Source organism: Carassius gibelio, chromosome A15 (genome assembly GCF_023724105.1).
Source record: "Carassius gibelio isolate Cgi1373 ecotype wild population from Czech Republic chromosome A15, carGib1.2-hapl.c, whole genome shotgun sequence".
Taxonomy (NCBI): Eukaryota; Metazoa; Chordata; class Actinopteri; order Cypriniformes; family Cyprinidae; genus Carassius; species Carassius gibelio.
The window spans coordinates 13978721-13990850 of record NC_068385.1 but is presented as its reverse complement, the minus strand read 5'-3'; the positions used below and the strand labels follow the sequence as shown (position 1 = coordinate 13990850).

The window sequence follows — 12130 nt, the reverse complement described above, 5'->3', positions numbered from 1 at the left end:
ATTAGCCCATTATCTTTATCTAAATTAGACTTTAGAATCTCAAAACCTAAAGAAAAAGAGAATGGTCTGACTTTATCTTTGTGAAAATGATGCTACATAAAACATACCAAACAGCAGATGGGCTAAATGAAAATATAAATTCACTTTCTGGAACAGCAGTGATGCATTGTTTCCTTGATTACTTCTGTAAACACTACATGCATTATAGAGGCACGATGAAAGGAAAATGCCATCTAAACTGTTTCTTAACTTAACTTGTTTTCAGGGCAAGCCATTTTGTAGCATTTTTTCTATAAATGTTAATAATGAGCTCAGCTGGCCCTGCCCCTCTCTTCCAGCCACTCTCAGAGCTTTAGCCACTTTCATCATGAAACTTGCTAATTAGCACATTATTAGGAAAGGTTATTTGCAAAGATTAATTAAAAATCTTATACTCACGTCTGGACCACGAATGAATTCCGCAAAAATAGATTCATTTACATAGATCAGCGGAGCGTTCCCTTCAGAAACAAATGTAATCCACTGCATCTCACCTCAATCATGGTATTTAGGGTGGGGAGAGCACTGGGTATCATTCCCCCCACCTACAATCCCTGTCCTGAGACTCGAACCTGCAACATTTGGGTTACAAGTCCAGCTCTCTATCCATTAGGCATAACTGATATTAGGGCTGTGCGATATATGAAAGTGAAAGTCGTGATATTTGCCAAGTATGGTAACCCATACTCAGAATTGGTGATCTGCATTTCACCCATCCAAGTGCACACACAGCAGTGGGAAGTGAACACACACCCAGAACAGTGGGCAGCTATAGATCCAGCACCCAGGGAGCAATGGGGGTTCAGTGCCTTGCTCAAGGGCACTTCAGCAATGGGTATTGAGGGTGGAAGAGAACACTGTTCATTCTCATCCTCCCACCTCCAACTCTTGCCAGCACCAAGACTCGAACCTGCGACCTTCAGGTTACAAGTTCAAGTCTCTTACCATCAGGCCACAGCTGCCCCTAACTGATTTTGCACACTTAAGTCAATGTTGTATCTTATATTGAATATTACATTATTTACCAAGGAATTGCACATGGCATTTTTCATCAATATATTACACAGCCCTTATATATATATGAAACAAATTAATACTTTTTAGTATGGATTCAAGTGTCATTCATGCAAAGGCTTTAAATATATATATTTATACAGTCAGTTGTATCTCCACCCAGAGACTGTACATGATCTTATAGTTTTGTTGACAGTTTTGTTGACAACTGCACACTGCCTTTTTGAGTTGAGTTTTTCGGAATGGAAGACTCTTTCTCAAGATCTCCACAAAGACCATTACTCAGATGTTTCTTGATAAATAGCAATAGTTTGTTGTATCATATTTAAAAACTGCTTGAACTGTCATTTAAAACTAATAAGAAGTTTGAGCATAATGCCTTGAGGGTAAATGGGGAAATATAGCACCGGAACTGTGCAAATCCAAATTGATCCATTTGATGATATCATAATCATGTTAAAGTGTAGAGAAGCCACTCAACACATAACAACGTAAGTGTAAAAAAGTGCTAGTTCAGATTTCCCGTGTAACAGGAGCATTGTGATAAGGTCCTCGAGATTGCAGCATGCTCATATTCCCGGGAAAATCCTGACACTTCTATGGCAAAAACCTAGAGACAAAAGTGCAGAGGAACTTTAGATCTAGATGCTGTGGCAGACTCTTTGATGTCTGGGTAACCTATCTGGCACACTTTCCAGAGAAGGCCACCACTACGGGAAATTACTTTAGACCATCAGCCCCTCCTCATTCCCGCTCAGTTTGGGCTTTCGTGTTCATGGGAACAGTCTTTTCTGAACAAACAAGCTGTCTGTAGGGGTTAACTGGCCTCTCACCCAAACAAAGTAAAAATGAGATCTTTACCAACCCCCATGGGTGCCTATCCACATCACTGGGCTGATATTTTTTTTTACATAGAAAATTGCATAATAGGATAAAAGGAAAATGTCATTTTTATTAAGCAAAAAATCTGCCCTAAGAAGGAAGTAAAACTGAAAGGTATGGGGAAAACAGCTATTTCCAAGACTTCCCACGGCTGTCTCTCTTGGTCTCAAACTAAATTCCTAGAGGAACAACTCTAATCAAACTAGCTCCAACCCTAATCAAAGACACCTGTCCAGCTAATCAAGGTTTTCAGGATTACTAGAAACTTCCAAGCAGGTGTGATTTTGGAGTTGGTTGGATCAAAACTCTGCAAAGCTGTGGCCCTCCAGGAATTGAGTTTGAGACCACTGCTCTAACCCATAAAACCAGTCCAGAAACTGTCTGCATGTGACAAGCATACCATGTAAAATCTATGAAAACAAGATGTTGTTGAAAGATTATTGTGTTTATTTTTAGAAAATGACTTTTCATCACCTCTTTAATATCTAAGAAAGACTAAGCTGATGCTTCTTTGTAATAGAAGTGACCTCTGACCCTGGCAAGTGTGTTGTTGAAGTTGGCCTTCCCATACTCAGTGAGACTAGAAAAAGAGACATTTTTAGAAATGTACTTTCAACTGGTTGGAGCTTGTCTGGGAAACAAGTTTAGTGACTTGAATAACGTCTTGGAGGAAATGTAGCCTTAATTTATGAGCAACTTTTATCCTTTCCTTTGTTTTCACAGACTTGACTAATGTTCTATGCAGTGTTTACTATACATTTACTTACAGACCTATACAAACAAGTCTCACTTTTGTTTGTTTTGTTGAGCTTATTAAGCAGGTTCATTGATGTATGTTACATGCCCCATTTTGGAAAGGTGTTGTTACTGTTAACAGCAACTAAATCTATTAGAATGATTCTTTATTATTAATAGAATATAGACTATAATTATTATATATATTTTAATTAAACCAATATTAAATAAAAAATGTCCACTTAAAAAAGTATTGGAAAATGAAATAAAAAATATTAAATAAAAAATGTCCACAAAGATTAAGTACTGAAACTATAACTGAAATTAAAATAAAGCTAATTAAAAATCTAAACAAGAAAATATAAAAATAGCAAAATATACTGTGATATACTTAAATATAAGTGATATACTTAAACATAAAGGCTTTTACACTAAATATCACTACAAAACTTGACTAAGAAAACACCATAATTGTAATTAACATCAGTATTTACCTAAATAGTATATCATTTGGTAAAGTTATTTTAATAATATTGTGTATATCGCTACAAAAATATGTACGTTTCTCCATGTTTATCAGTAGGACCCAAATTGATGTCAACAAATGATTCTGCAAAATAAATCAGATTACCAGTGACTGAGAAAAATGAAAGAATTAGTATTTTTCATGAGCTGACTGAGTATTACCTCTGCTCGCTAACTAAAGTAGCTACGTAGGTACTTATATGGAAAGTAGCTCGTTACTGGAAAAGGACATTTATTTTTATTTTTACAGCTGAGCTGCAGTCAAGCTACTTTTGGCTATCAAACTGCTAACACCGCACCTCTGTGAGATAAGTTATGTGTCTGATTGACAAATAAGATGAACTCGCTTCCCCTGAACTTTCGTTTTGGAACTCCATGTATCGTTTTGGTCAGAGGGTTGGTCAGACTGGAATACCCAGTTTCGGGATCCAGCACAGGGGTCAGTCCAAGCTGTTCTTCAACGTATTTCCCCCACGGAAAAGCTTCCTGCTTCCCTCGGTAGATGCTTATCATAGCTCTCTCTCTCTGAGTGAGACTGAAACCCATTTCCTTCCTCTGCCTCCTTTCCCACACTGGACTCCATTGTGAAGTCGATGGAGCTGTCTGAGTTTTAAGAACTTACTCTGTAACAATGAATTCTATTTAAGCTTGTTCAGCAGTTTTGGAGATAAAGTACAAGATATTGCTGATCACGCAATCAAAAGGAATACAGGGAGGAGTGATATTCAGCTAATGACAGTGATTTCCAACATTTGACGTATTTCCTTTTTTCTTTGATTCGTGGTTGGCTGCAGTCCTGTCCTCATTTTTCAAGATCGCAGGGAAAGATGTGGATGGTTGAGCAAGCCTGGGCGAGCGGGGCGATCCGTGGATCATACAAGCAACTCAGACACAAGCCAGGGTCTGATCAACCCTGGTTGGGTCGCCTGGGTGAGGGTGTATGATGTTGTGAGACCCGAAACACCCATTGAACCCAGGATACATCACTGAAGATGTGTTTGAGTTTTAAGCAATAAAAGGGTGCAGAGGATTTGTCGGCCGGTCATTCATCAGGGCCCTCAAGATGCTTGAAATTAAGAGAGTGTATGATATTGTGAGACCCGAAACATCCAATGTCAGTTTGGCTCAGTGCCCAGAACCTGCACACCCCATAAGCAGTGCCCAGAACCTCCAAGCCAAACAAGCTCCACCCATTGTCAGGCATTCCGAACACCACCGGGTCAAGTGGCCTGCTGCCAACAAGGAAGAGAGTGGCTCCAGTTGGATGAAGACCTGGACCAAGTCCTTGAAGCTACTGCGAGGGGGGATTCAGACCAGAAGTTGCAGACAACAATGATCATCAGCATCGGAGCTGAAAGGTTCGGCATTAAGGAACGACAGCTGACCAGCCAGTTAAAGAGTGAGCTTAGAATGCTCGGACGGCAGTTTAAGAAGACAAGGGAGGAGGAAAAGGCTGGTCTGCCAGAACTCCACCACAGCCTGAGGACAAGACTAACCACACTCCAGCGAGCAGAGTGGCATAGGAGGATGGGGCAAGGAGAGAGCCAGGAAACGTGGCGCCTTCAGTTCTAACCCGTTTGGTTTTACGAAGAAGATCCTCGGGCAGAAAAGAAGTGTCCATCTTGCGTGCACTGAAGAAGATGTTAACAAATACCTCAGTACCACCTACAGTGACCGCGCAAGAGACAAAGAGTTTGGGCTATGCAAAATGTTGATAAGCCCGCCGGAACCCACCTTGGAATTTAACACTATGGAGCCAACTTTGAAGGAAGTTGAAGAAGTCATCAAAGCTGCTAGAACCAGCTCAGCACTGGGCCCGAGTGGAGTGCTGTACGTCATCTATATGAGGTGCCATAGACTCTTGAAGAGGTTATGGAAACTAATCAAGGTCATCTGATGGACCTGATGGAGTTCCTTATGAGGAACACATACATAGACACCTCTGTGCAGAAGGGCGGAGTCCCAAAGATGCCAGCATTCATTGAGCATACAGAAGTTGTTACCCAGCTGTTACATGAGGCATGTGAAGGAAAAGGGCATCTTGCAGTCCTCTTGCTTGATCTCGCTAATGCCTATGGGTCAATCCCACATAGGCTGGTAGAAACCTCACTTGACTCTCATCACGTTCCAGACAAGATCAAGAACCTAATGCTGGATTATTACAAGTCTTTCAGTCTGAGAGTCACATCTGGAGCGTAAACATCTGCATTCCATCAGCTTGAGAAGGGCATTATCACTGGATGTACTATTTCCATGATATTGTTTGCCTTGGTGATGAACATACTGGTAGAGTCAGCAGAGGTGGAGTGCAGAGTACCACATTCCAAATCAGGTATACGGCAGCCCCCCATCAGAGCATTGATGGATGATTTAACGATGACAACATCTCGAGCATCGAGCATCTCATCAACTGGGCCTGGATGGAATTTAAGCCAGCCAAGACCAGGTCCCTCTGGTGAAGAAAGGGAAGGTTACAGACCAGTTCCACTTCGAGGCATTCAGATACCATCTGTTGGAGAAAAAACAGTCAAGAGTCTGGGCAAGATTTATGACTGCACCCTGAAGGACACTGCATCACTCCAGACAACCACTAAACAATTGGGAATCTGGTTGACGGCTGTGGACAAGTCAGGTCTGCCAGGTAAATATAAAGTCGGGATCTGGCAGCATGGCATCCTGCCCCGACTGCTTTGGCCACTGCTGGTCAATGACATGACAATAACCACTGTTGAATGCTTCAAGAGGAAAGTCAGCTGTTCCCTACGGAAGTGGTTAGGCCTACCACAAAGCCTCAGTGATATTGCCTTGTACGAGAGGAAGAACAAGCTAAAACTGCCCTTCAGCAGTCTGAAGGAAGAGTTTATGGTAACCTGATCAAGAGAGGTGCTACTGTCCACAGACTCCAGTGACAGCAATGTCTCTTTGGCAGGCATAGAGGTCAGAACCCGCAGGAAGTGGAAGGCCCAACAGGCAGTAGCTGGTGGGGGGAGTGGCATCTGGACGGGCAGGAATCCAAGACCTCGCTTTAACAAGGCCCAGGGAAAGGAAAGGCGACAGCTGATCCAAGATGAGGTCCGAGCTGGGGTGGAAGAAGCCCGCTGCAGTAGGACAGTAAGGATACGGCAGCAGGAGGCATGGACCCGATGGAAGCAGGTGGCAGACCGGAAGATATCATGGACAGAATTGTGGAAGTCTGAGCCACACCGGATCAAATTCCTGGTTCAGTCTGTCTATGATGTCCTCCCCAGTCCTTCCAATCTCTTCTGATGGGGCCTGATTGATACACCATTGTGCCCAATTTGCCAGAGAGGAGTTCACTGGAGCACATATTGAGCTGCTGCCCAAAAGAACTGGGAGATGTAAAATGTAAAATTTTAGATACCAGTTAAATTTTACGATTCTACTTTTGATAGCATAGCAAGGAAAAAAAAGGGGGGGGGCTGTCGACCTGTACTTCTGTTCTCCAGTATATAAATTCAATATATATTAATCATTGTTAAAGCTACAGAGTTACCCACCAAGATGGGTATTTTGACGTATCTCTGTATGTATTTGTTCATTAAAGCACAAGAAGGCGCAGAAAAAAATTGTCTCATAAAAGTTGCCTAAAATGCCAAAAGAAAGGCATACCCAAAGTAAATTGCATGCTGCTCTTGAACCATTTGGTGTATATGTATGGTTTTGGTCTGTTTTAAAAGGTGACACTCTGATGTTTCTTCTGGTTAGAAACAAAGCGCGGTGTCATCTTAGAGTCTCACTGTAAGTCTTACTACTATTGAGCAAAAGAACTTTGAACATACAAAAAAAAAAAAAAACATTCCGCCTACATTTTTTTTTTTTTAAACAGATGCCTGCAGATGAATGTAGCTAGGAGCTTTTAGCCAGAAAACACAATGGGATCAAAGCATGAATCCTTGTTGGCAGTCTGATAAAGACAATCAAATTTAAATCACAAGAATCTCAGCTTTCCAAAGATGTGTGACATGTCAAGCTTTTGTTGTATGTCACAAAGTTAAACCTCAAAAACACAAATCTTTGTGGTGAAGAGAGGAGGAGGACAGGTGTTTGTCCAGGTCTGCTAGAGTCATCTGTGTTAATTTCCCTGGTCACGCCAGTTCCCTATACTCTCTTTCCCACACTGCCCGGGGTCAGGGGGGAGCAGCCTGCAGGATACAACCAGCCTCCCCCAAGAACCTATCCACCACACAGATCACCCCTAAAACTCTCCAGCCAGAACCATTGCAACGATTTATGCTCGGCAGATGACTCCTGCAAGCCATTTCTCTCTGACACTTAGTAATACCAAACCAGAAACCTTCTACCAGATCTTCTACTTCTTTAGGGTAATTCAACTTTGTAAGAAGATCCCTAATATGCCATTAAAGCTGTTCAGAATAACTGACCCTGTCATATACAGACCCAAACTTAAATATTGCTAAAGTCATAATTCCATTTGATTTAAGTCTATAAAAACATGCATAAATGAGGCATTGTCATAGTGTTGGACAAACTGAAAGAAAAGCATGAGAGCTCATAATTCTTCAGGGAGAATGTAAGGAGACAGTATCAATTCCATAATTGGCAATCACTGATTTACCAACCCCTCCATCCCCAACGAAAGTCCCTCTCTTGGCACTGGGTCTGGAGGGGAGGTGTGTGGGGGGATAGTGTTCTCGGTCTGTATCCTCCCAGTGTTCTGGATTTTATTTATGTGGGAGTTTATATTGCCGTTGCTTTTTCTCAGGCTTGCAAAGCAGACAAGAAGCTTTCTATCTGTCCTTTGCTGGAAATGGGAACAAATTTGGCAACAATGACAGAAGACAACTGAATGACAGAATGAAAGATCTGTCATTGTTTACTCACCCTCATGACTATTTATATTGAAGAAATGTCTCAGAGGTTTTTCTTTCGATATGAGTCTGTGGGGTTCATTTTGTTTTGGTTGATATCTGATTCCTCATACATATCAGAAGTGCACATAAGCACCTTTGACTCACTTGTTTCCCTCTGATACAATAGCAGGAAATCCAGTGATCGTTCATTAGTTTTTTTTTCCCTTAAGTTTGATGTGAGACATGCACTTGTTTTGCTGTGATTTGCGCTGTAAGTGTGCATCGAGATTGTGGCACTAATTACAGTGAGAAGGAAGGGTCTCTTGTTTTCTTTTGAAATTAGCTTTGTTGACTCTCGCTGTGGTATGTTTTTTTTTTCTTCTCTTTTTTGTTATTGCCCACTATCATAGCCCCAGCCCTAACACACTCCCTTTCCTTTCCTCCCCTTCACATCCCTTCCAAAAAGTCCACTCTGTCAGTGGGACCTATATTTGTGTTGGACACTTCCTATTTGTTCTGACCTTTGGCGTGGAGGGCGGTGTCAAACCCTGACCTCACCATGTCTCAGTGCAGACAACACTACATCCACACCACCAACATGACAAAGTAATGCACTTTAGCCATATAAATTAAATCATTATATACTGTTCAAATATTTGGGGTCAGAAAGATTTAGTAATGTTTTTGAAAGGATTTACTTATATTCAGCAAGTCTGCATTTGTTTTTTGTTTTTGTTTTTATTTTTTGATAAAAAATGCAATAGAAGCCATAAAAAAAAAAGATTACAATTAATTGTAACAAGTAAATGTTTTCTATTCTATTATCCTTTATTAGCAATTCTTTAGAAAGTTTAAAAGAACAACATTTATTTGGAATAGAGATCTTGCCACAGTATAAATGTCTCTTTTGATCAGTTTAATGCATTCTTGATGAAAAAAGTATTAATGAAAATATTACTGATCTCAAACTTATATAATTAAAGGATTTATTTATTTATAAAGGATGAAAAGGTATTATAAAGGATACAAAATTACAAAATGTGTTCGTGTGGATTTCTAAAAGATTACATTGTTTTAAAAAGAAAACCATATTAATTTCCTAATAATTTTATTTCTTTAATGAGTCCCTTTTAATCAAAAATGGCACTACGCATAACTGTAGGTAATAGACAGTTGCATAGGAAACCCAAAAAAAAAAACTGTTTCCAAAAAAGAACAAATCCTGCACACTGTCCGCACTTGCAAATGTTTATAGATTTATTCCACTCACAACTGTGCCTGAAATGTTGTTAGTGCATACATTTATAAACATTTGCAAGTGTGGATTTTGTGCAGGGAATTTATTTATTTATTTATTTATTTATTTATTTATTTATTTATTTATTTATTAATAAGTCTTTTAAAATATTGGATCATTTGAGATTTTCATGACAAGGAAAAGTCGGTTCAGGCTGTAAAATGTCATGTGGTGCAACTCCCCGAATATAAATATTATGTGATTAATATTTCATTGTATTTTTTTTTAAATACCTTAAAAAAAAAAATTTTTTTTAATTATTCAGGGTGTAAGTACAATGTTACAATTTATGTTACATATATCCTTATTACTTGATGGTTAGACCACATGACATTTTCGTGTACCTGAATTAAGACATTCTTGAATTTGTATGAACCTTTTTCCAAACCAAATGAAACCACCATGTGTGTGTTTGAGGGTGTGTGGTCAGGAAGATGCACCATTTCCCCCTCACACCAAAGGAAAGAATAGGGGCCTTGGAGTGATGAGTGTGCCAGAATAAGGTCCACTTCCCTTCCCATGTCAAGACCTATATATACTCAGTAAACAGGAAGTTAAGATGGAAGGATTTGTGGGCAAACTTTAATCCTAGATTGACAAACTTCTCTTAATATATACCCCCCATTATCCCGACCTCTCACTCTGCCTCTGCCAGTACTCTTATACATTTACAGAAACATACCAATGGACTCTGCATAAACAGTTTCCTTAGTTCTAATCATGCATGTCTTTTTGTAACCGAAGACCCAAGGGTTTACAGTAAAATGAAAGAAGGCGGTTAGATCAGGGTGTAGCTGATATTTATCAGACTTGTGAGTGGAGGAGCAGGTGGAGTGTCATTCTTACCACAACTTGTTTGTGTTTGGTAATGGGTCTACTGCAAAGTTTTATTGTCCTCTTTCATTTGATCCATAACAACTAAAACCACAGTCAAGAAAGTGATTCATTCACGGTGAAGTTCAGCCAATGAATTCCAGTTTGCAGATTCCACATATATGGGAATTTTGACAGCATCATTTCTGGAAGTTCAATACTAAATACACACAAGTCATAAATTCATACAAAGCTTTCAAAAAATTCGAATTGATTCAATTGATAAAATTGTTTACAATAAACCCCTTATAGGGCTCACACACACAAACAAACACATTACAATACGCTATAGCATAATTTAAGTACTGAAGTATCAAATTGACTTTTTTAAAGTCACACCCATAATATCAACAGTGTAATAATGCTTCAAAATTTGATTAATCTTAAAAGTGTTTACTTTCTAGCAACACCAAACAGAATTGCTAAAATAATGATTCTTTCCAAACAAGTTTCTGAAACAGTCCCCTCATCTCTCATTGGCCAGACAGACAGACAACCACACTCCCAATGTTGGTTGAGCCAGTTTTGCTGTGTTCTGCTGGCCAGGATGCTCAAACAAACAGGCTTATGTAAAATATCCATATTGTCACCATGTGTAATTCTTAGTCACTGTCCATCAAGAAATAAAAGAGAATATGTGTTTCACCGGGATTTGCAACTGTCTTTTCAGAGCATGTGCGTGAATTGTTGGTTTCCTCTCTCTGTTTCAAAGGAAAGACCCCAGACGGGGTTCGCAGGGTCATGAAAAGAAGGAAGAAGGGTGAAATCAGCAATGATGTAGTGATGACAGGTGTGTCTTGATTCTCCCCTTTACAGCTTACTTCTAGTCTTTAGTTGTTGCTTCTGCCTTCCTTTGCTTTTTATGTTTTACAGTGATTACAGTGGATAATAATATTGCTTCACTGCAGGCAATGACTGGAAGCTGGTGTTCTTTTGCATAACAAGTCTTAATAAGGAAGTGTTTACAGTTGTAAATATTATAATTAAGCAGTATGACATCATGTTCTTTTAAACTGTTTGAACTTGGAAATGTCGTTCTTCTGAAGAGACATGATTAGTTTATGAACTGATTTAACTTAGGCTTTTATTCACATATATTGATGAATGCACATACATTGAGCACTTAATATATAGTAAATGCCAGGTCATCTCTACTGGCTTGTAGTAGTGAAGTGATTGAAATTGTGTACATGTGGTGTACGCCATGTTATCCAGTGTATAATTTTTTTCTCTAATAAAATTCGCATTTTTGTGTGCTCATGTGAATGCGAAAATAGTTGATTCTTGGTTATGAACTGGCCTTTATACTACAAACTTACTTTCTCTTATCATGCACTAACATGCCTTTTTAGTGCATAGTCTCTTGTTAGCGGGTTAGTATTCGTAGCCTCAGACATCACGCCCACGGACCGTTGGCTGAACGACTGATGCATACTGCACACAAAAGTGGAAACACTTCAGGAGTGTCCAAGTCGTCATCGGATTGGATTGAATTCTACAGGATTTCCGCGAGACATGTTTCACGTTCTTTAACGTTCCACCTGGAAACAAAGATGCAGTGCTGCCAAACCCCCTTACGAATGAAGAAAGCAGTCGTGTTTACTACTGATGATGAGCACTTATCAGGATCAACTAAATGCTGGATTCTCAAAAGTATGTACAAATTTTAAACTTCGCAGAACAGAATCCTTAAAGAGTTTTACACACCAGTCTGCTATTGTGGCGACATTTCCACACCCTAAAACGGGCCACTGAATTAAACAAACTGTGATTGGTTAATTGACATGTCAGTCAAATGACCTCATGGGCAGGCCTTGGCCAAAGAAAGTTGCCATGGATTCCAAACATTCAGCCGTCAGTCTGAAGGTCTGTCTACACATGACTAGCGGGTTAATGGCCACTCTGCCATATAACCAGTTCAAACATACTGCTG

At 39.7% G+C, this 12130-nt stretch overlaps 1 pseudogene; it reads left to right on the top strand.

The window, feature by feature from the left end:
- The first annotated feature begins 3773 nt into the window (after window positions 1–3773).
- On the top strand, window positions 3774–7482 carry LOC128028639 (uncharacterized; annotated as a pseudogene).
- The last annotated feature ends 4648 nt before the right edge of the window (window positions 7483–12130 follow it).